A 23031-nucleotide genomic window follows, 5' to 3' on the forward strand; every position below is an offset into this window, starting at 1 on the left:
TGCTTCAAAAGAAATCTTAAATGAATCTAACAAACCTTTTTTGTCACTCAGCTCCCTGTGAATCTCTCTTGCTGGACTCTGAAGTGAGGCATTGGGGTGTGAGGGCAGGTGAGAGAAAATGGGGGTGATTTACTGCCAGAAAGAGATCAAGGCCTTTATCTGGCATGAAAGATAGGACTCATTCACAATTTTTTAAAGCCATTGTTGTTTATTTTTTTTTCAAATTTCATGTAGAGGTAGTTTTCAACATTTCATTTTTGTAAAATTTTCTCCATCCTCACTTCCCTTCTCCTTCCCTAAGACAGAAGTGAATAATCTGATATGGGTTATACAAGTGTAATGATGCTATATATATATATATATATATATATATATATACATATATATATGTATAGATAGTGGTGGATCACTGAAATAGATTAGGTGCAGCGAGAGAGAGCAGAGAGTATATATATATATGTGTGTGTGTGTGTGTGTGTGTGTGTATGTATTATATACATATATGTATATATTTCCATACTAATCATGCTTTGAAAAAAGAATCAGAACAAAAGGGGAAAACCTTGAGAAAGAAAAAAACAAAAATATTATGCTTTGATTTGCAATCAGTTTCCCTAGGTTTTTCTCAGGAAGGCATTTTCCATCACAAGTCTTTTAGAACAGTCTTTCATCACTGTATTATTGGGAAGAGCTAAATCTATCATTGTTGATCATTATATAATGTTGCTGTTTACTATGTACAATGTTCTCCTGGTTCTGCTCACTTCACTCAGCATCAGTTCATGTGTTTCGAGGTTTTTCTGAAATCTGCCTCCTTACCATTTTTCATAGAATAATACATTTATATTTATATTTCATAACTTATACATCCATTCCTCAATTGATGGGCATCCACTCAATCTCTAATTCTTTGCCATCACAAAAATAGCTGCTATAAATATTCTTGAACATATAGGTCCTTTTCCCATTTTTAAGATCTCTTTGAGGTACAGACCTAGTAGTGGTTTTGCTGGATCAAAAGTTATGCACATTGAGCCTTTTGGGTATAGTTCCCAATTGCTCTCCAGAATGGTTAGATCACTTTACAACTCCACCAATAGTACATTAATAGAATTCATTCACATTAAGAAACTTAAGGTAATACGAAATAGAATAGAACCATGGATTATATTTTGTTTTACAATTTTTGAAGACCTAGCTTACTCATGTGTGAATAGAGAAGTGGGAGAAGGTTTCCTGAAAGATTGGACTCCATGGCAGTTTCTATTCACAAGGAGTTCACAACTTAATGATTAATTTAATTCACTTAATTTCCCTAGGTCATATTTTCCTCAATTATCAAAGGACTGAGTAGTACTAATGACCTCTGAAGTCTTTTTCATTTCTAATCCTATATAATATTCGGACATTCAGGTAGGAAGAATAACATGAAAGAAACAAGAAAGCTCAAGAGATGTGTTGGGAGGTTGTAGGTGGGAAGAGTAAGTCTGACTGGATCTAATGTAGGGGAATTCTGCAAAATCAGACTGGAAACCACCTTCAGTATTAGGTTGAGGAATTGAGATTTTATGCATCTCCTAAAGGTTTATGAACACATTAGGTATAATATGTTCATAGTGGAGTCAACTTGTTTCATTTCTAGTACATGCATATAACTCCATCAGGAATGATGTTACATGGCCTTACACCATACTTGCTCATGTTTAGGTGAGAACTACCCCTGCCTACTGACTTGTGTTTTGACACCTTGGATGAAGGAAATAATGCAGCCACTCATGCTTGAAACATCTTTCATTTGAAAGAAAAACTAAGAGGTGCCTACTAACTAGCCTGTTTAGCTCTGAAGATCTGTTAGAGAAACAAAAACAATGTTGAAACCAAATAATAACATCAAGACCTTCTTCAAGGAGACAGATCTATTGAGGAACCTTGTAGTTAGGCATATTGTCACTGTAGCATTCTTCTTGGTGATGCTCTGGGACTCTCACCAATCATCTTGACCTTGCCACTAGGTTTTGATGATTCTTCCAGAGAAACTGATATTGATGTCTTTGCATAACTCTGACTCACTTAAATCTAATTTATATTCAACACATTATCCTCATGATGTCATTGGTCTTGTTTGAGAACCAAGTACAAACAACAAAAGTGCCATGTCTACTTCATGTACTGTTTAAAATGCATTTGTTTTATTTCAGTTTCAATGGTACAAAAAAATCACTTTTGCTGTTTTAAAGAAATTGTGCTTACACTGTATATTTACTTGTTTTGTATTTGTCCCAGTTGATCTCTGTAAAGAGTTTAACTCCAAGGAAGATTAATGTGAGTCCCAAAGTCCATTGGTATGAGACTCTCTTGCCTTTGATGGAGACACATACTTTGAGGGGTATAGGGGAATTGATGAGATTAGGAGAGAGGAGACTTCTGCTCTATTTGGATTTTTTTCAGGTCTCAGAAGTCCCTTTAGTCTCCATGAGTCTTATTGGCTTCTTTGATATTCTTCAGGCTTTGGTAGTTGCTTCAGGAACTATTGACTCCTAGCTTCAAGAGAGAAACTGGAAGATGCCAACCCCACTTCAGGTTTCTAAAGAAAAATACTTTGGGGAGAAGCCAACATGCCACTATTCCCAATTTGCTACTTTAGAGACTGAGGAACTTTCCCTTAGATGAAATTTAGGAGTGTTTTGACTGAACTGAGTCACCTTTCTCCTAATGGGGAAAGTTCCTTCACTCTTTGTCCTTTGTATATTCCCTATGATTTCTATTTTCCTATTGACTTGGATAAATGGTTCCTTTGCATCTTATTTGCTGTGTTCATTATGGAACTGGCTTCCAGTAGGAAAGGACTAAAGCCTTGAATATAAAGTTTGGGTCCTTCTTTCCCTATAGATAAATAGCAACCAGAAATTCGATTTGAAGGTAGAAAATGCATTCTTTAGATAGTAATATTCAAGGGGAATAGATGAATAGAATTCTGGTCTTGTACCTGATACAAGTGTCCAAAATTCTGTCCCCCTCCAGTTTCCCCTCCTGCAAGGAATTAGTTTCCCTTAGAGAAGAGTTGAGGAGGGATGGAGAAGAGATTATAGATATTTATTCTGCCTACCTTTGAATCATTGTGTGATGTCTGAATGTTTACATGTTGGGGACCATTTCACTATGTATTAGGAAAGTCACTTTAGTGTAAAGGTGAAGGAAAAGAGAACAAAAATAATGAGAGTCCCAGTGAGAGTTGCTGAGGGCTTGAACTAATGTGGGAATACCAAGGAAATGAATGTAAAATAAACAGTGTAAAAGGCAGATAGATCTCTTAAATGTTGTAGGGAAAGAAACACTCTTTAGTCATGGAGATAGAGGACCTGATCTCTAGCTCAGTCTGACAAGTGTATGGGCCAGGATTCAAACTCCTGACTCCAAGGCCATTGCCTTTTCTACTTCCCATGCTTTCTTGTTTTATTACATATGGCCACGCTCCAATCTCTTCTCCCTCCCAATTCCCTCCTAGAATAGAGATGGAAGACAGTGGTGTTTGCCAGATCTTATGCCTTGACGAGAGGTGACTGGAGGGTGCTTTGGTCATTTTTGCCCTGCTGTGACCTCTGAGTCCATTTGTTCTCATCACTGAGCTGGCCTCAATTTCTGAGCTGCTATTGCTCCTGAGAAGCCCTCCTGCCTATGCCAGCCCAGTCTCACACTCATTAAGCTGAAATCATTCCAGATTGCAGGCCTAGGGGCTGCCTCGCCATTGCCAAGGAGTCACAGAGAGATTTCTCCATGCACGGTTGGATTCATTTTCCTCCTAACAAGCTCTGGGTTCCAGGAAACAGGAGGGAGAGTGAGAACATATTCCAAACTTTGGATCCAACAGTCTGGAAGGAAGTTTGGCTGGGATATTGTTCTCAAACTGCCTATCAGCTTTTAATGAGTTGGCTGCAAGTCAGGTCCCTTCTGTGTACAACACAGGTCAACTCTGTTGGAAATTTAGGAGGGATGTCTGCCTAATTTTTTTCTGTTTGCCTCTTATCCTTTCCTTATTTTTTTGCCTGATGTTTGCCTTTTACCCCTTCCTCTTGGAAAAAAAATGTGTGATGAAGGAAGGAAGAAAGAATAAAAGGAAAGAAGGGAAGGAAGGGGGAAGTAAAAAAGGGAAAGAGGGAGGAAAGAAGGGAGGAAGAAAATAAGAAAGGGAGAAAGGAAGAAAGGGGAAGAGGAAAGGAAGAAAGGGCAAAAAGGGAGGATGGGAGAGAAGAAGAGAGGAAGGGAGCAAGGAAAGAAGGGGGAGATGAAGGGAGGGGAGGAGGAAAGGAAGAAGGGAAAAAAAGCAAGGAAGAGAGGAAGGAAGGAAAGAAGGGAAGAAAATAAACAATATGGGGGGGAGGTAGAGAAAGCATTGGCTTTAGAGTGAGGGGACTTGGATTTGAATGTTGCTTTTGCCTTAGCTATTCAACCTTAAACTAGCCACTTCACCTCTCTAAACCTCAGTTTCCACATCTGTAAAATGAGGTGATTGGGCTAGATGGTCTGGAAGGAATTATGGATTTAAAATCAAAAGACTTGGACTCAAATCTTGGTGTTTCTACTTAGGATTCCTGTGTCCTCAGGCTAATCACTTTTTTGATTTCCTCATTTGTAAAATGAAAGGCTTGGCTAGACAAGGTGCCTTCCTCTGAAGCTTGTGATGCTATGAAGCTGCAGTCAGAAGAAGCCGTGGGAGATATTTGGATTTGAGCTCCTCTACTTAATCTCTAGGTGACTATGGGCAATGCCTCACCAGATTATTCCGAGTCTTAAATGTGCTCTGTAATGGGATTTTGAGTGCCAAAGAAATGGAAGCTATAATTTCTGATTGTTATTTTATGGTTTTCCAGGTACTTGCAATGTTCATTTAATTTTTGGGTGGGGGGCAGAATAAGAGTCTTTCTTTGGGGAGGGGATGGAATGATGGAAACAGGAGTGCTTAACTGTGAAAGAGGCAGGGGTTATTTCCCCTATTTTATAGATGAAGAAGTTAAGACTCAGAGAGGAGCTGTGATTGGTGTCACATATCTTGAAAAATGGTAGATTCTTGAATTCAGTTCTCTGTCTAATTGTACTACAGGCAACTTATCATGCTGCTGAATTTTTCTAGGCAGTGGAATATAGAGGAAGGAATTCTTAGCCATCAGACAACCAGAGTTCTAGCCCCAGCTTTGCCCTTGATTTACTGAATGATTGTCAGTGTCACACTTCTTTGATCTCTATCTCAATTTCCTCAGATGTAAAATCTATTCCTTATTTTCTCCCTTCTCTATTCTTCCCTTCCCTTCTCTTCCCTTTCTTTTCTTTCCTTTCCCTTCCCTTTCCTTCTTCCCTTCCCCATCACTTCCTTTATTCCTTCCTTTTCTCTCTTCTTCTCTTCCTCTCTTCCTCCCTCTATTCCTTCCCTCCTCCCTTCCCTGCCTCTACCCCTTTCTCCCTTCCTCCTTTTGAACTTTTTTGCCTTTCTACACATTATTTTAAATAGAGATAATCATACTTGTCCTGCCTCCCACATGGAGAAGAGATAATAGACAAAATAAAGATAAGTGAAGAGATTTTAGAATAAGTATACTTAGCTCATCATTTTCTCAATTGAGTTGTACTTACACCAATACAGAATACCAATTCCTTTGGGAATGAGAACTTTTGCCATGACCAAAATCTTAATTCCCCCATTGACCAATCTAGAACCTTTAACACAAGACTAATTCTTAGATGATGGTATGCCTCCAGACTTTTATTCTAAGCTGTCCCAGCTTGGTAGAACACAGCTCATTATAGTAGAGAAAATTCTGAATTTGGAAGTAGGGATTCACATCCCTACTTCATACATTGATTAGCCATATGACTCTGAGCAAATCACTTAACTGCTCTATGACTCAGTTTTTTACATGCAAGGCAAATGCAATTGGACTTTATGAGTTCTCCAGTATTTTTCCTCTCTAAGCTATGATCTATTAACTGGTTTTCCACTATCTTAGTTCTAGTTCTGACTTCAATATGGCCTCATAGATTTTAAAGTGAAAGATGAGGGAACTGAAGGCTTTGTTCCTTCATCTATAAAATGGGGATCAATCAATAAGGCAACAAGAATTTATTAAGTCTACTATGCATTAGATACAGTGATAAGCTATGGGGATTCAAAATGAAAAATAAAGTAGTCTGTCCTCAAGAAACATACTCTATTGAGGGAGTAAAAGCTATACATATAGAGCAGAGGTTTAAGAACTGATTTCTGGGACTTATAGTTAAAAGAGAAAAACATTTCTTTACCACTTGAAAGTAATTTGAATTATTGTGATTTTTGAGGTGGATGGGAAACATGAGTCACATCTAGAAGTCTGAAAAAAGAAACTCAATTTACAAGAGGACAGATTGAATAAAACCAGCCAGAACTACAAGAGATGGGCAGCAGCAGCAGCAGCAGCAGCAGCAGCAGCAGCAGCAGCAGCAGCAGCAGGAGGAGGACCTAAAATGAAATCACTGAGAATTATTGACAAGGGGGAACAGATAAAAGAGAAAACTGAAAGGAAAATTGAGCCATAGCTCATATCAGATTGATATGGAGATGGGTTATTAAGCCCTTGGAGGCATCTAGGAACAGATGACTAGGACTGAAGCTATTGATTATACTCAACTCTTTGAAGACTGATGGAGGTAACAAATGTTCTTATCTTTCCCTAATTCCTACTCCCTCCCCTGTTCAATAATTGATACTGAAACATACTCTGCTCTTTTCTTTTACCTATGTCTTTTCAGTATCCTAATTTTGTTCCAAATATAAAGAAGTCAAGGGTTAGCTGGAGTTACCAAAATTTTAAATTAAGATGGAACTAAACCTCTATCTAAATGTTAGCAAGTTTCCTAATTGGGGGCTCTGAGCTACTGAGATTATATTAATAATTTTTTGTCTGATAGAAGGTCCTCAAAACAACAGAGAAGACCTGAGGATCATCATATTGCCTCTTGACTCTTGGTAACAAGGTATGACTGATTGAATCTTTATTTCCCAATGAAAAAGGAAAGGGGAGCAAGATCAGTTATTCAATAAGAATTTATTAAGCCCTTACTCTGCATCAGGCACTGGGCTACAAAGGCAAAAAACCTGTCTTTGCCATCATAGAGGTTAGATTCCAATGGAGGAGACAATTTGTAAATAACTAGGAACACAAGATATATACAGAGTAGAATGAAGGTACTAGTACCAGGGGAGGGAGAGGGGAAGAAAGGAATCTGCAGGAAATGAGATTTGAGCCAATTCTTGCAGAAATTCAGGGAAGTCTAGAGACAGAAGAGGAAGAGCATTATAGCAATGGGGAATGGGAATGGGGTCGAGGGGAAGGACAGTTAGATTAAACGTGTGGAATTTAGAGCCAGAATGATGTGTATGAAGAACATCCAAGTGAGCAACTGTAACTGGATTGTAGAGTGTGTTGAGGGGAATATATTTTAAGAAGGTATTAGGTAGTAAAGGGACAAATAAAAGACTTTAAATTTTATTCTGGAGGTAATAGGGAGTCATTGGATTTTATTGAGTGAAGGCATGTGGATGTGTGTGTCTGGGGGGGGTACAGAGGATGAAGGGAGGCACTGTATGTGTGACATGCTGAGATTTATGTTTTAGGAAAATTATTTTAACAGCTAAATGAAGGATGGATTGGTTCTTGTTTGTCCTTCTTTCTTGAAGAGGACCATGACATCAGGGATGTGATACCATGACAAGCAAGTGAATTGAATTTAAGTGAGGGGAAGGGCTGTGCAAAGTCACCAACCTCAATCCCTCCTCTGGAGTCATTTGGGTCAAGTGTTCAAATATGGATATGAATGACTGGAGATGACCCTGAGATTCCATGGGAAATGCTGCCTTTTTAAAGCTCAAGTCTATAACAGTTTGACTGAAACAAGACTATTCTATGATTAGGGTTAAGTAAGAAGGAAATAAGGCAGACCTCTTTAGCCTAGTCAAAAAAAAAAAACACCAAAACAATCTGGGAGGGGAGAAACCTCAGAATTTCTAGCCAAAACAAAAATAATTGTTATTAGATTCACTCATAGTCAATCAGGACCCAAACAATGACTAAGTGTGTCTTGGCCTAGGGCCTATTGTTGGTGAATCAATGAGAGCTGTAGTGATTTGAAGGAAGGATGAATTGGTAAAAGTTTAAGTGACAGGCCTGGGTGACAGGCCTGAATGAAAGGCTGGATGAGATTCAGATCCATCTCTTCTAGAAAGCTGGGGAAAAGAGTTCCCTTTCAATGTTACATAAGAATATTCAAAATATATATACACAGAAAATCCCAGATAATTGTGGGGAGGGTGTTAGTGACTATGGGGATTAGGAAAGACCTTCTGTAAGAAATGGTACCTGAGGGGAAGCTAGGTGGTGCAGTGGATAGAGCACTGGCCTTGGAGTCAGGAGTACCTGGGTTCAAATCCAACCTCATTCACTTTATAATTACCTAGCCGTGTGGCCTTGGGCAAGCCACTTAACCCCATTGCCTTGAAAAATCTAAAAAAATAATGGCACCTGAGTTGACCTTGAAAGAAACTTAGGAATTCAACAAGATGAAGATGAGGAAAGAGTGCATTCCAGGCCCGGGGTACAACCTGGGCAAAGAGACAGAGAAAGGAGATAGAATTTTGTGTGAGACAAACAGCAAAGACAGTCAATTTGTTTGAATTGTAGAGTGTATGGAAGAGCTTAATTTGTAAAAACCTCAGAAGATTAGAATGAAGGCAAGTTGTAAAGGGATTAAATACCAAAGAGAAAAATTTGTTTTTGATACTAAAAACAATAGGAGGCCTCAGAAACGTATTGATTAGTAGAGTAACATAGTCAGACATGCTTTAGGAAGATCACTTTGGCTCTATGTGGAGGATAGATTCAAGAAGGTTCACCCTTTCCTAGCTCATATCTTGGATATTAGGTCCTTTGATGAATTAGGGGTAGAGTAGAGGGATTACAAAAAAGGTTATTATCTAGTAAGGAAAGGTAATAAGGAAATAAATTTTGGTCTGTGCATTGAGGGTCTAAGTGACCACAGATGAGAAGAAAGAAAAAAATAGGTAATCTCACTAATATAAACTGTGTTTTTCCGTCATTAACTCTCCTAGAAATGAACTTTGAATTTGCTAATAAAATCCTAGGTCACTGGATTTAGAACTGAAAAGGACTTTAGATTCCAAATCATTCAAATGTTTGTTTCACTGATGGGGAAACTGAGGGCCTCTGGGGGAAAAACCATAGGCTCAAATAACACAACTAATAATGGCACAATTGGTTTCAAAACCAGGTTCTCCAACTCCAGACCCCCAAAGCTACATTGCTTCTTTAGACATTTTGTTGATCTCTTATTAGTGATGGGAAACACTTTCTCTGGCTTAGTAAATCTGTCTCTGAGTCAAAACCAGGTCTGTGAACTTTCTTGCAAGGGGAATATCTGAAAATTGGGCCCACAAAGATGGCCTAACACTTCCCACCATTTACTTCTTACCCTCTGCTGTTCACTACTCAACACCCCATTCATTGTTGACTTCCTGAAGCTCACCCTCCATCTTCCATTCTGCCTCCCACTGCCCACCTTCCACTACCTTGGGGCTGTCCATGTTACTTGGGACTATAGCATTTCTTCATAGAAATCTCTCTACTCAGGCTCTAACAACAGATTCAAACACACTCAGCTAATAAAGAAAGTGCTGGAAGCTGCTATTAAATTCTAGCTTCTGTCAGCTTTACAGGAAAAACTTTTAATGAGGAAGCCATTAGAGTTGACCTAATGAATCAGAAATGCTTTCCACACTGGCTAATTACAGAGCACCTGGGAGAACTCCCAACACATGTAATTTAGACATGACTGATCTGTGGTGCTCCATGGCCTGGGAGCCTGTTGCTGTGGCTATGTCATGGATGATGGTTAAAGACTATGAGGGTGGGGACTGTGTTGTGTTATGAGCCACAACTCACCATCGTCATCACTGGAACACAAACTGTCAAGGCTGGAAGGGGCCTCAGAACACAGAATATCAGGGCTCAAGGTAGAGAATTTCTGAATTAGAGTGGTCCCTAGAAGGTGGAATGTCAGGGTTGGAAGAGTCCTTTGAAGGTGGAATGTCAGGGCTAGAGAGGTTCTTGGAATGTGTAATATCAGAACTAGAGGGAATCTTAGAACATGGAATGTCAAGGTTAGAAGGAGTCTTAGAATTCAGAATGTTGGACTAGAAAAGGCCTTAAACCAGAATATCGGGCTAGAAAGGGGCCTTAGAACACAGAGTTCCTGTGAGCATCAAATGAGGAAATATTTGGAAAGCACTTACCATAGCATTGAGTGCATAAATGATCCACAGAATACTAAAATAAATGCTTCCTCCTTTCCCTTCCTGGTAAAAAAAAATCTGAAATTTTAATACAGATCCATGTATTCTCCCTCCTAACCCCTTTCTGCAAAGAAGTGAAAGAGATGTGTTCTTATATTTCTTTTTTAGGATCAACTTTCTCTTTAAAATTTCAAAGCATTTGTGTTTTTTTGTTTTGTGGTTGTCCTTTCCATTTACTTTGTTGTAGTCATTTTATATGTTAATTTTTGGTTTTATTTTGGCTTTGCTTACTTCAATTCATGTAAATCTTTCTCTATATTCACCCTTTACATCATTTTTTTTTTTAGGTTTTTTGTTTGCAAGGCAAATGGGGTTAAATGGCTTGCCCAAGGCCACACAGTTAGGTAATTATTAAGTGTCTGAGGTTGCATTTGAACTCAGGTACTCCTGACTCCAGTGCCGGTGCTCTATCCTCTGAACCACCTGGCCACCCCCCCCCACATCATTTCTTAGAGTACAACAGTGTTTCATTACATTCATGTATAACAATTTATTTAGACATTCTCTAATTATTGTTTCCATTTCTTTGCTACTATGAATATGCTGCTATAAATGCTTAGGTGTATATGGAGTTTTTGTTTCATTACTGATCTTTGTGGTGTATATATCTATTGATGGGTATTTTAATTACTTTAATTGTATCATTTCAAATCAAATACCAAATCACAGTTCCACCAACATTTGGGTAGACCTGTCTTATAATTCCTTCAAGATTAACCACACCCATCTTTTAAAAAGTTATCTTTTGGGGATATCTCCGATCATCCCAATCCATATCTGGTCACAGGATCCAGATGGCAGTAGAGAAGAGAGTGAAGCTGATGACTTTGCACATCACTCCTTTACTTAAATCCAACTCACTTGCAAGTCATGGCATCACCTCCCTGATGTCGTGGTTCTCTTTGAGAAAGAAAGACAAACAACAATATTTTTACAATTAGAATATGAATTCATTAAAAGTAGAGATTGTTTTATTTATTGTACATGTATATATAAAGGGAATTTCCACACTGGAGCTTCTCTGTTGTTGCCTTTTTTTTTTGAAGGCAAATGAGGTTAAGTGGCTTGCCCAAGGCCACACAGCTAGGTAATTATTAAGTGTCTGAGGTCATATTTGAACTCAGGTACTCCTGACTCCAGGACCAGTGCTTTATCCACTGCTCCACCTAGCCGTCCCTGGAGCTTCTCTGTATCAATGAAATCACATCTAATTCAATTCTAATGATTTATCGATCTGTATACCAATTGTTTTGTCCTGCTAGAATATGCAGTTATCCCTTCCACATTATGGGAGTTAGGGGTGCAAAAAATCTGTGTAAAAAAATTTTGACCCTTCCTTCATACTAGAGAAGTCTGCTTTTTAAATTTTCTTTTTATGGGGTATTTATAGTACCTTATTGTAAAATTTGGGTTAAATATTTAGTCATAGACTATATTATACAATATTATACAGATATTTTATGCCTTTCTGAGTTCCTAAACTTTTTTTGTGTTTTCTAGAGCTTCCATAAAACTCCCCCAAAATTCCCACTTAATTTCTTATGCCTACCTGTGATATAGTGGAACTGCAATGAAGAAAATAACAATGTGAAAAATCATGAAGTGGAAGGGATAAACTAATATTTTGTGAAATCCCAAACTATATTCTCAAGGTAACGATATAGTGCCCCAAACCCAAGCATAGTAAAAGTTTAGTAAATCTTGGTGGAATTGATTTTAATCTTTGTACCTTCACCTCAGTGAGGATTCTAATGGGGTTCTGGGCATCATATTTCTGGGTCAATCTTTTCTTTTAGGAACCTCACCCAGAGACTTTGCCCTCAGCCCTAGGGCTTTCATATTTCAGTAACATAACTAGATTTTTGTGATCTGTGAATCTCAGTTTCAGGCTGGAGTATCTGACCTCCCTGCTCTCCAGTCTCTCTTTTCTTCTCCCTCCCTCCCCAGTCAGTTTGGTTCTCTGGGTTAGAGATAAACTAATCCACCCACTAACTTACTTCTCTCTGCTCCATTTGCTGTCATAATCACTAATGACTTGGCAACCGAAAGAACTTGGCTAGCTTTAAAGTGTTATAGAAATGTTGGATATCATTATTATCATTATCTCTTTGCTTCCTTATCTCCACATGTTCAAAAACTCAAGATTTTCTAGGTTTTATTGACAAGGAAAAAGGGAAATTGCAGATTTTGAAAAAATGCAACAAGAAAATGTCATTGTGGGAAAGGAATAAGCATTTATTAACCCTCTCGGTGTGCCAGACACTGCTTTATGCACTTTTAAAAAAAAGATTTTATTTATTTTGTTTTGCAATTTCCCCCCTATTCTTTCTTCCTTCCCCCCACCCCCCACAGAAGGCAATCTGTTAGTCTTTACATTAATTCCATGGTATACTTTGATCTAAGTTGAATGTGATGAGAGTGAAATCATATCCTTAAGGAAATAAAATAAAAGAGATAGCAAAATTATGTAATAAGATAATGATTTTTTCCCTAAATTGAAGGTAATAGTCTTTGGTCTTTGTTCAAACTCCACAATCCTTTCACTGGATATAGATGGTATTCTCCATCTCAGATAGCCCAAAATTGTTCCTGATTGTTACACTGATGGAATGAGCAAGTTCATCAAGGTTGATCATCACCCCCATGTTGCTGTTAGGGTGTACGATGTTTTTCTGGTTCTGCTCATTTCTCTCAGCATCAATTCATATAAATGCTTCCAGGATTCCCTGAATTCCCATTCCTCCTGGTTTCTAATAGAATTATCTGCTTTATGTACTTTATTATCTCATTTGATCCTTATGGCAGCACTATGAGATAATTACTATTATGACTTCCCTTTTACTATTGAGGAAATAAAGGCAGGCAAGTTAAGTGACTTCCCTAGAATCACACAGCTAGTAAATATCTGAGACCAGATCCAATGTTTTATTCATTGTATAACCTATGTTACTGTAGAGTACTCATTAACTAAGCAATATTTCCCTAGACCTAACCTGGCCCTGTTATTCTTCTCTCCAGGCAAAGAGATCTCTGGTAGATTCCTCCCCTCCCCCATTTGTATCCAAGAATTCTCCACCCATCTGGCATTGATCTACTTGGATACACTGGTATAAGCTTATAGTTCGAGTCTTTAATGCTTGGCTTTTACTTAACCAATCAGGAAGCTTTTTGCTTGTGCTATGGTTGTCAGTTGAGTGCTCTGACCACATTCCTATGAAATTAGTGGCAACCTAATTTCCTTTCCCTTCCTGATGACCCCTCTGTCTTCATCCCTTTCCCTGCCCTGCACCACCACCCCAAGGAATGATCAATTCTTCAAGGACCTGTGACTTCTTTGTGGGTGTGGGAACTGTATTTTTCCTCTGAAGTAGATTTATAACTTGTAGTCTAAAAGATTTTTGCCTGAGGCTCCTTAGTTAAGTGACTTGCTCATGACCACATAACTAATAAATCAGACATGGAAATTTTAGAGTAGCAAAAAATAGTATGTTATCCTGCTTGAAATATTGCTTCCATTTACTACTGATAAACTGTTGAATGAGTGAATGAAAAAATTCTAGAGTTTCATGTCACCTGTTCTCATCCATACATATATCTATTTGAATTTTTTAACAGCCAAGAGCTATTTAATCCCCATTAAGGGGCTACTGTCCAAATGCTTGACCTTAGTCTGTGATTCATGCACTCCATTCAATACCTAGAAATAATGCTAAACTCTCTATGACTTTCAGGGAGCTGAGTACCTCTGTCTCTTGACTTTATTCTTTTATAGAGTGGTAGCAATCTTTTCCTTAGGCTGGGGTGGACTGCATGTACTTATGAAATTAGTTCTTATGACTAGAGGTGTTCCCACTCATTAGGAGACTTTGTCCTCTTTCCTGTGCTATTTGAAATGGAAGTCAAATACAGGCATGATTTAACTGTGCATAATTCTTTACTCATAACCATAGAAGAAAAAGGTAAAAAAAAGAAAAAGAAACTGAGCTTGTTAAAACAACCTCTATGAAGTTGAATACTTATGGCTCCATCCAGATCTAGTTAACTTCAAATTTTTTTGGCTATAAGCCAATTTTTTATTTTTTAAAAAATAAAATAAAATTTTAAAATTTAAAAAATTTTAAAAAATTTAAAAAAAATAAAAATTTTAAATTTTGTATTTATATCTTTTTTTAATTTACTTTTATTTCCCAATATATCCTTTCTCCTCTCCCAACCACAGAGCCATTCCTTATAATAAAGAACAAAAGGAATAAAAGGAGGAAAGAAAAAAGGAAGGAAGGAAAGTAAGGAAAGAAGGAAGGAAGTGAGGAAGGAGGGAGGGAAAAACATTCAGCAAAATTAGTTAACACATCAATGGATTCTGGAAATATAGGAAGTATACCATATCCAGAGTCTCCCCTTCTGCAAAGTAAGAGAGTATATTCTTCTATTTCTTCTTCAGGGCCAAATCTGCTCATTATAATCAGACATTATTGCATCTTGTTTAACTTTGTGTGTGTGTTTTTTTCCGTTTAAATTTTTGTGGTCATCATGCATATTTTTTCTGGTTCTGCTTGCTTAACTTTGTATCAATTCATATTAGTCTTCTACTGTATTCCTTTCTTATGTACAATAATCTTCCATTACATGGACCACAGTTTATTTTATCCCTAAATGATGAGTAGCTTCGTTGTTTCCAGAATGTTGCTGCTACAAACAGTGCAACAATAAATGTTTTGGTGAATATGGGACCTTTCTTTCTGTCTTTGGTATATGTGATATAGGTAAGACTTTTAATCTGGTAGTTTAAAAAAAGACACAACTCAGATACTTTGATGCACGGACTCCCATTTTCCATTATAAGGAGGGAACAGTCTTAGCTTCAACTCTGGTTCCTTTTGACTGGACATTCTATGTCCTCCCTGCTGATCCTTTTTGATGCTGCTTCTTTTCCATTTAGTGCTCTCCCTTGCACCAACAAGTGTAGACATCTATTTTTACAGAGTATAGTTGGCCTAGGTTTCTTGATCCAGTCTTATGGTTACAAGGGAAATATCCAGGTGAAAAGCTTCTGTGCACAATTTAGACTCTTAGGAAGACCTGAATTCAAAACCAGCCTCAGATACTTAGTCAATTAATTCAGAAACTAGTCACTTAACCTTTGCTTGTCTCAATTACTTCAACTGTAAAATTAGGATAATAATAGTACCTACCCTCCAGAATAGTTATGAGCATCAAAAATGAGATAATAACTGGAATATAGTAGGTGTTTCATAAATCTTGTATCCTTTTTGTTGCCATTAAATTCTGGGTCCAGCTCATTGTCCATCAGTAGATATATATATATATATATATATATATATATATATATATATATATATATTATATATGTATGTGCATGTATATATATTTGGTATGTATATGTAGATATAAATTTATGGATATGCATATGTACTTGTATGTATCTATATATATGCATATAGATGGACAGACTTTTTTTTCCCAAGGCAATAAAGTTAAGTGACTTACCCAATTGCTAGGCAATTATTAAGGGTCTGAGGTCAGATTTGAACTCAGGTCCTCCTGACTTCAGGGATGGAGCTCTATCCTCTGAAGATGGACAAACTTTTAAAATTGTTCCTCTTAGTTACTTTTCATAGTCTGAAAAAGAGACATTTTTCATTTATTTGATTTTTCTTTTCTTTTTTTTTTTTTTTTTGACTGATCACTTTTGAGGGATTATGGATTTAGTTGAGGAGGTCCGGACAAATTAGTTAGAGTGACAAACTTGGACTTAGGATCTGTAATCTATTGTTAATAAGTGTTAAAGGTTAGATATGAATCCAAATTTTCCTGATTGCAAAGTTAATATTTCACTACACTTTGATCCTTCTTTCACTGATGTAGATGTTTAAAGTAAGTCACTTTAAAAACACTGGAAGATTTATTTTATTTTTCATTTTGTTGTTCTTATTTATTGTTCCTCCAGTGTCATATAAGTGATCTTGGGTTGATTTGCTCAAATTGGGTCTCAGGCCATACCTTCTACAAACTAACTCTCTCCTTTACCATTCTTTTATTAGTGTTTCATGAGACATTGTTATTGCAGTTTTCCTCCACAATATTTTACTAATTGTATTTACATTCTAAACTTAGTTGACATATTTTTTCAATTTGTCCATATGTTTGTTGGCTGAGGTGGTTTCTGATTGGGTTTTTTGATACATTTTTTGTCAATTAAATGTAAGTTGCTCAAATCAGAGTCAATATCTTTCCCATTTTCCATTTTTTGATATCAATAGTATACTTGAATAGGCTAAGTTGGAGCTATTTGGAATCAACAAATTATCTTCATTTTTATCTTTTTCATTTAGATTGCTGTTGAAACTGGCCTTTGCTTTAACATGTAATGGTATGCCCACCAGTTCTTTCCTATATACTGCTGTTCAGGCATTTTCAGTTGTGTCTGGCTATTTAAGACTTCATTTGGGATTTTTTTGGCAAAGATTCTGGAGTGGTTTGCCAACTCTTTGTCTAGTTCAATTTACAATTGAGGAGCTGAGGCAAATAGGATTAAGTGACTTGCCCAGGGTCACATAACTAGTAAATGTCTGAGATCAGATTTGAACTCAAAAAAAGAGAATCTTCCAGATCCTAAGATCTCTGCTCTGTTCATTGTACCATCTGTCCCTCCTATATATTGTCAGAGCTAATTTCATGTTTTTGCAATGTGCCTTCTAAATCTTTTACAGAATTAAGAAGTCATGGTATAAAGGCAGAAGACTCAGGATTATAGGCTCAGAGATTTAGAACTTGAAGGGACTTCAGAGACCAATGCTCTCATTTTACAGAACACTGTAGCCTAGGAGGTATAAGCAAGTTGTCAAAGAAACAGATAACATGTGTTTGATTCAGGATATGAACCCAGGACTTCTTGACTTGAAGTCAACTTATTGACTTTACCTCTATAAGCCTTTGTTCTCTTCATTTTCTTATACTGAGTCATATTTTCAGACTTATTTTTCTCTGCCCTTTCCCTATGCTCACTTTCACTTTGAAGTCAACAATTATAATACATATATTCACTTAACATGAGTGATTTTTACAAACCTTTGTCTTTTGACTGATTTTGTACACATATTGTGAAAAAGAAGTTCCCAAAGATGGGGGCAGGAGAACATTATTGCTCATAAGTTCTTTCTAAAATGAAATTACTGATATTACTGTTATAAAGAGGGGGAAAATACGATCCCTCCCCCAACCATGAGAATTTCAATGCACATAGCAAAATCAGTTTTTATATTTACCTTTCTAACCTAGGAAGACATTTATGAATTGATGCAAAGTGAAGTGAGTAGAACCAGGAGAACGAACTACATAGTAACAACAATATCATAAAGAAAAATACTTAGCAACAAATCAATACAATGATAATTCTAAAGTACTCATGATGAAAAATGTTATCCATCTCTGGAGAGAGAACTGACAAACTCTGAGTGCAGACTACAGCACATTTTTTCTCCTTTATTTTTTCTTGCTTTTTTTTCCAGAACATGACTAATGCAGAAATAAATTTTGCAAAGCTGTATATTTATAATAGATATTATATTTCTTGTCTTCTCAAGGAATAAGGGAAGGAGTGGCAGGAGGGAGAGAATTTGGAACTAAAAACAAAATTAAAAAAAATAATAAATTTGCCTTTCCAAGGAGAACTTATGGTCCATTCTTCCATTTAGTTACAACTTTCTTTGTCATCTAGTTTTGTTTCTATATAGTGAGACTCCCAGGATTGATATGGTTCAGTTCCTCTAACAATATATTGACTCAATGGTTCTTGGACAATAGTCTCATCTTTAGAATACCAGTAGTAGAATTTATGTTTATAAACAGGTCTAAAAATCATATAATTATCAGTAACCTAAGCTCCCTTTTCCTCTGCTACCACTACTGTGAATTTTTATGGCTGTTATGGTCAAGGAATTCATTGCCTATTAGCCTATTGATTGTAATGAACATCTTTCTAAACATGCAGGCTAGTGCTCTGATGGCAGACAGATGATGCTGGTCTGTGGCACTGTTCCTGTTTTGCATGGGAGACAACCTGTTAGAGCTTGGACCTCATTGGAAGAATCTTTAGATTGACTCTATATCAAGATGATATGGGGCATTGGAGTGGTACTTTTCTAGGACCTTACTTTTTATTACTATAATTGTATATATGTATATAATTTATAATATAATTATGTACATTGTTATTTATTATTATGAATGTCAATGGCTAACATTGTTGTAATTATATGTCTAGCCAATAAATTGACTGATGTATCTACATCAGTCTTATAACAGGTGAAGGAGAAGTACTATTCTTAGAGAATTTACAGCCTCTTCAGGTAATATGGGTTTAGATTTTTTTTTTTTTTGCATCAGAACCTGAACCTGTGATTTTATTGCTCTAGGACACCTCCAGGATGCATCACAATCCTTTATGCAACTTTTGATTTTAGAGAGTTGAATGTAAGAGGTTATTTGTGTTCTTTTTTCTTTTTGGTTTTTGCCAAGCAATGGCATTAAGTGACTTGCCCAAGGTCACACAGCGATTTAATTATTAAGTGACTGAAATTGAACTCAGGTCCCCCTGACTCCAAAACTGGTGCTCTATTCATTGTGCCATCTAGCTGCCCCATGTGTTATTTTTCAGTCATGTTCAACTATTCGTGATTTCAATTGGTTTTTTTGTGGCAAAGATACTAAAATGTTTTGTCTTTTCTTTTTTTAGCTCATTTTATAGATGAGAAAACCAAGGCAAACAGGATTAAGGGACTTGTCCAAGGTTACATAGCTACTAAGTATCTGAGGTCAACTTTACACTTAGGTCTTCCTGATTTCAGACCCCCTTCCCCCTTCCCTGACCCCAATCCACTTCAGCCACCAGCTGCCATATATATATATATATATATATATATATATATATATATATATATATATATATGTATGTATATGTATATGTGTGTATTCTATGCTTAAAAGGAAGCAATATACTATCTGTGCAGATTCATCTACCCACTAGGTAATTGCTCTATATTCCACTTTACCTGTATAATATAGTGTTGTAGTTACATTGAAGATAAATTTCTTGTGACTAGGGGCTGTTTCATTTTTTTCCCTTATATCTTAGAGAAAAATTCTTAACATTGGATCTGCACACTTGTTTTTAAAACTATTCTTATAACATTTTCAGGATAATTGCTTTTCTTTGTACACATTTTCTTTTATGCATTTAAAAACATTGTTCTATTGTGAGGTAATCAACTGTGATGGATGCAGCTCCTCTCAGCAGTTCAAAGATAAAGTACAACCCTGAAAGACCTACTTTGGACAATGCCATCCACATCCAGAGGAGAAAAAAAACCATGGAGTCTGAATGCATATTATGTTCACTTTTTAAAAAAATTCTTTAATGTTTTTCCTTCCTTTTTCATGTTTTTTTCCCTTTTCCCTTAGTTCTAATTCTTCTTTCACAACATGACTAATATGGAAATATGTTAAACATGATTATACATGTACAACTTTTACTAGACTGTTTGCCACCATGGGAAGGAGGGAGGGAAGGGAGAGTGGTTAAAAAAAAGTGGAACTCATAAATTTGTAAGTGGATGAATGTTGAAAAACTACTATTTCATGTAATTGGAAAAATATAATAAAATTTCAATTAAAAAATCAAAAAATAGAAACATTGTCATGTGAAAGGGTACTTAGACTTCATCATACTGCCAAAGGGGCCCATTTCATATGTATACACACACACACACACACACACACACACAGACACACACAAATTGGTAATCCCAGTCTTAGAGCCTAGTACAGTTTCTAGTATATAGTAAGAGCTAAATAAGAGCTTACTGATTGATTGTCATTATAAAGTAGGAACTTAATAAGTGTTCATTTATTGTCATCAAAATAGGAGCTTAATAAATGCTTGTTGATTGTTGATTTTTATTATATTTTATTATAATGTTTATTATTATAATTATTTTTATTCTTTTCTAATGAGAATCATAAGAGACAGAGACTACAGAGCCAGTCTTGGAATCAGGAGGACCTAGATTCAGGGCCTGCTTCTGACACATATTGGCTTGTGTCAAATCACCTAGCCACTTAGTGCCCCAATTAAATCTTTTTTTTTAGGTTTTTGCAAGGCAATGGGGTTAAGTAGCTTGTCCAAGGCCACACAGCTAGGTAATTATTAAGTGTCTGAGGCTGGATTTGAATTCAGTTACTCTTGACTACAGGGCCGGTGCTACCCTGCCCCCCACCCCAATTAATTCTTTAAGATGGTAAGTTATAGACCAATAGTTGATCTACATCAATAAAAGGAGTTTTCCCATTGTGAGTTCCTGATACAAGTTTCCCTTTCCCCAGAAAAGGAATAATATTGATAATGACAACATTAATATGATGCTGTTAGGTTGCTAAATGCTTTTTTCTTAGTTATAGATCTTTCTTTGTTCACCTGCCCACAATCTGAGATGTTAAATATACAAGTATTTTGCCAAGAAAAATCAAGAGAAAGCACTTTTGTCAGGCATGAAAACCCAGAGGATTTGATGAAATGAATGGATAAAAAGGGACTTGGGTTATTTACCTCTGGTTAATGGTCAGAAGGGAATTGGTCTGGCCCAACCTACCAGGCTTTCCAGGGCATCAGATTAGAGTGAGCAAATGATGGGGACATTCAGTGTATAAATAAAGACCCTGTGCTGACATTTTCTGTTACTCAATAGGAAAGGGCCCTATCTACCCAAGCCTTGGGACTACCTTTACTGTCTCTCTGCTCTTTATTTCAACAAATAACATTATTTAGTACCAACTATGATGATGGGTAGCGGAGTCCTTTGCTAAATGGCAGAGGAGACACAAAGTTTAGTTAAGAGATGATCTCTGGACCTCAAAATGAAAGCAAAATGTATAACTTTCAAATCTTAGGAAGGCATATATTTATAATTAAACTAATGATGGAGGCAATTATAAAAGATGGAAAAGATAATTTTGATTCTATAAAACTGAAAAGGTCTGGCACAAATAAAATGAATGCTTCTAGGATAAGAAAGTCTTTTGGGAAAAAAATCTTTGTTATCAGTTATATTTGGAAAAACTTTGAAGAGCCAAGATATATAGACAAACAACAGAAATATCAAAACCAAAAGCCTTCTCAACCCCCCTGCTCTGTCCATCTCTCTTTTTTTCTCCAATAGAGAAATATCCCAAATATATAAAATTTTCAAGAGAAAAATTCATACACAGATACCTATCAGATATAAGAACTGATGCCAAATGCAGACTTCAGCTTTCTTTCCAGTAAAACGAGGGAGCTAGATTAGTTTTCAGAATGCCCCATTTTTTTTTGTCTAGGTGTGATTTCAGGTGTGATTATGAGGGGCTCACAGGTGAGAGAACTTCTTTTACCAATGCAGATTAGTAACTTCTCTGCAAGAAGAGGCAATGTGGCCTAGAACTGGTTTCTGGGTTAAGAAGATTAGGGGTCTCATGCCCATAGGCAGTATTGTTATGTTTTAGTCATTCACATTTTGGGTTCTTTATGACCCCATGGACCATACCTTTAGTAATTCACTTGTCACTGTCTCTCAAGCAATTAAACTTTCCAAAGTCCCCTTGGGGGGTAGGGGAGTGGGGGGGGTCTGAATCTTAGCCCAGGTGGTGAGTGGCATTGGTAATTATAAAAATTCTTCCAGGCCCCAAAGGACAGTGATGAAAGCAGGGCGGTCACTAAGATTCCAGAAGTGTTAGACAACAAACTTCCATTTAGATAGCCTATTAGTACCTATGCTCTGAGCCTCTCAAATTGTGTTGGGCACAGTAAAATGAACTCTGGATTAGATGACCTCTGAAAACCTTCTTAGTTCTGGGATTCTGTTATGCTGGAAGGGAAGTCCCTGCTAGGTCCCTTGTGGCTTGGCTCTGTCCTGTATACCAGAGAACACTGTCAGTTCAGCTTACAGGCTTCCATACTCATCCTTCCCCCCATTTTCCCTCAGAACAACGTGCCTGCTGCTAATGAAGAGGTGGGAACCTATGTGCCCTCTACCTATCCCTCCTTCTCACCCTGCTCTGCTGCCAAGGGATGGGCCGCAGGCTCTGGGCTCCTTGTGTGATGAACTTTAATGGCCAGCTGTAAAAACGCCCTGTTGCTTGACTGGGGATGTTGAGTTACCTTGTTTAATGGTGCATGATGTAGGAACTGAAATATTACTGGCCCACAGGCATTTGGCCTTAGAAGTCCTTTGGTGAAGGTAGGAAATTGTCAGCCTCTTGGGTATTCCCTTCCCCACCCCCATCCACTATGGTCACTGAGGCAAAAGCAATCCCTTTTTTGGTCAGGTCCCCTTTTACCTAATGGATGGAAAAAATTCATGTTAAAGAAGACCCTGGAAGTCTAGAATGGTGGGCTAAATCTAAATAGATTAAGTTCTATAAATAAAAATGCAAAGCCCCATATTTATATTACCTGTTGGAATAAAGGATTGGGGATGCTAGCTTATCCACAGTTTAAAGGAAAAAGAAATGAAAGGTTTTGAGGAGAGCAAGTTTGATGTAAGTGAATACTGTGACATGGCAGTCCCATTTAGAAAGGGAAACAA

This window comes from Macrotis lagotis, chromosome 1 (assembly GCF_037893015.1).
Source record: "Macrotis lagotis isolate mMagLag1 chromosome 1, bilby.v1.9.chrom.fasta, whole genome shotgun sequence".
Taxonomy (NCBI): Eukaryota; Metazoa; Chordata; class Mammalia; order Peramelemorphia; family Peramelidae; genus Macrotis; species Macrotis lagotis.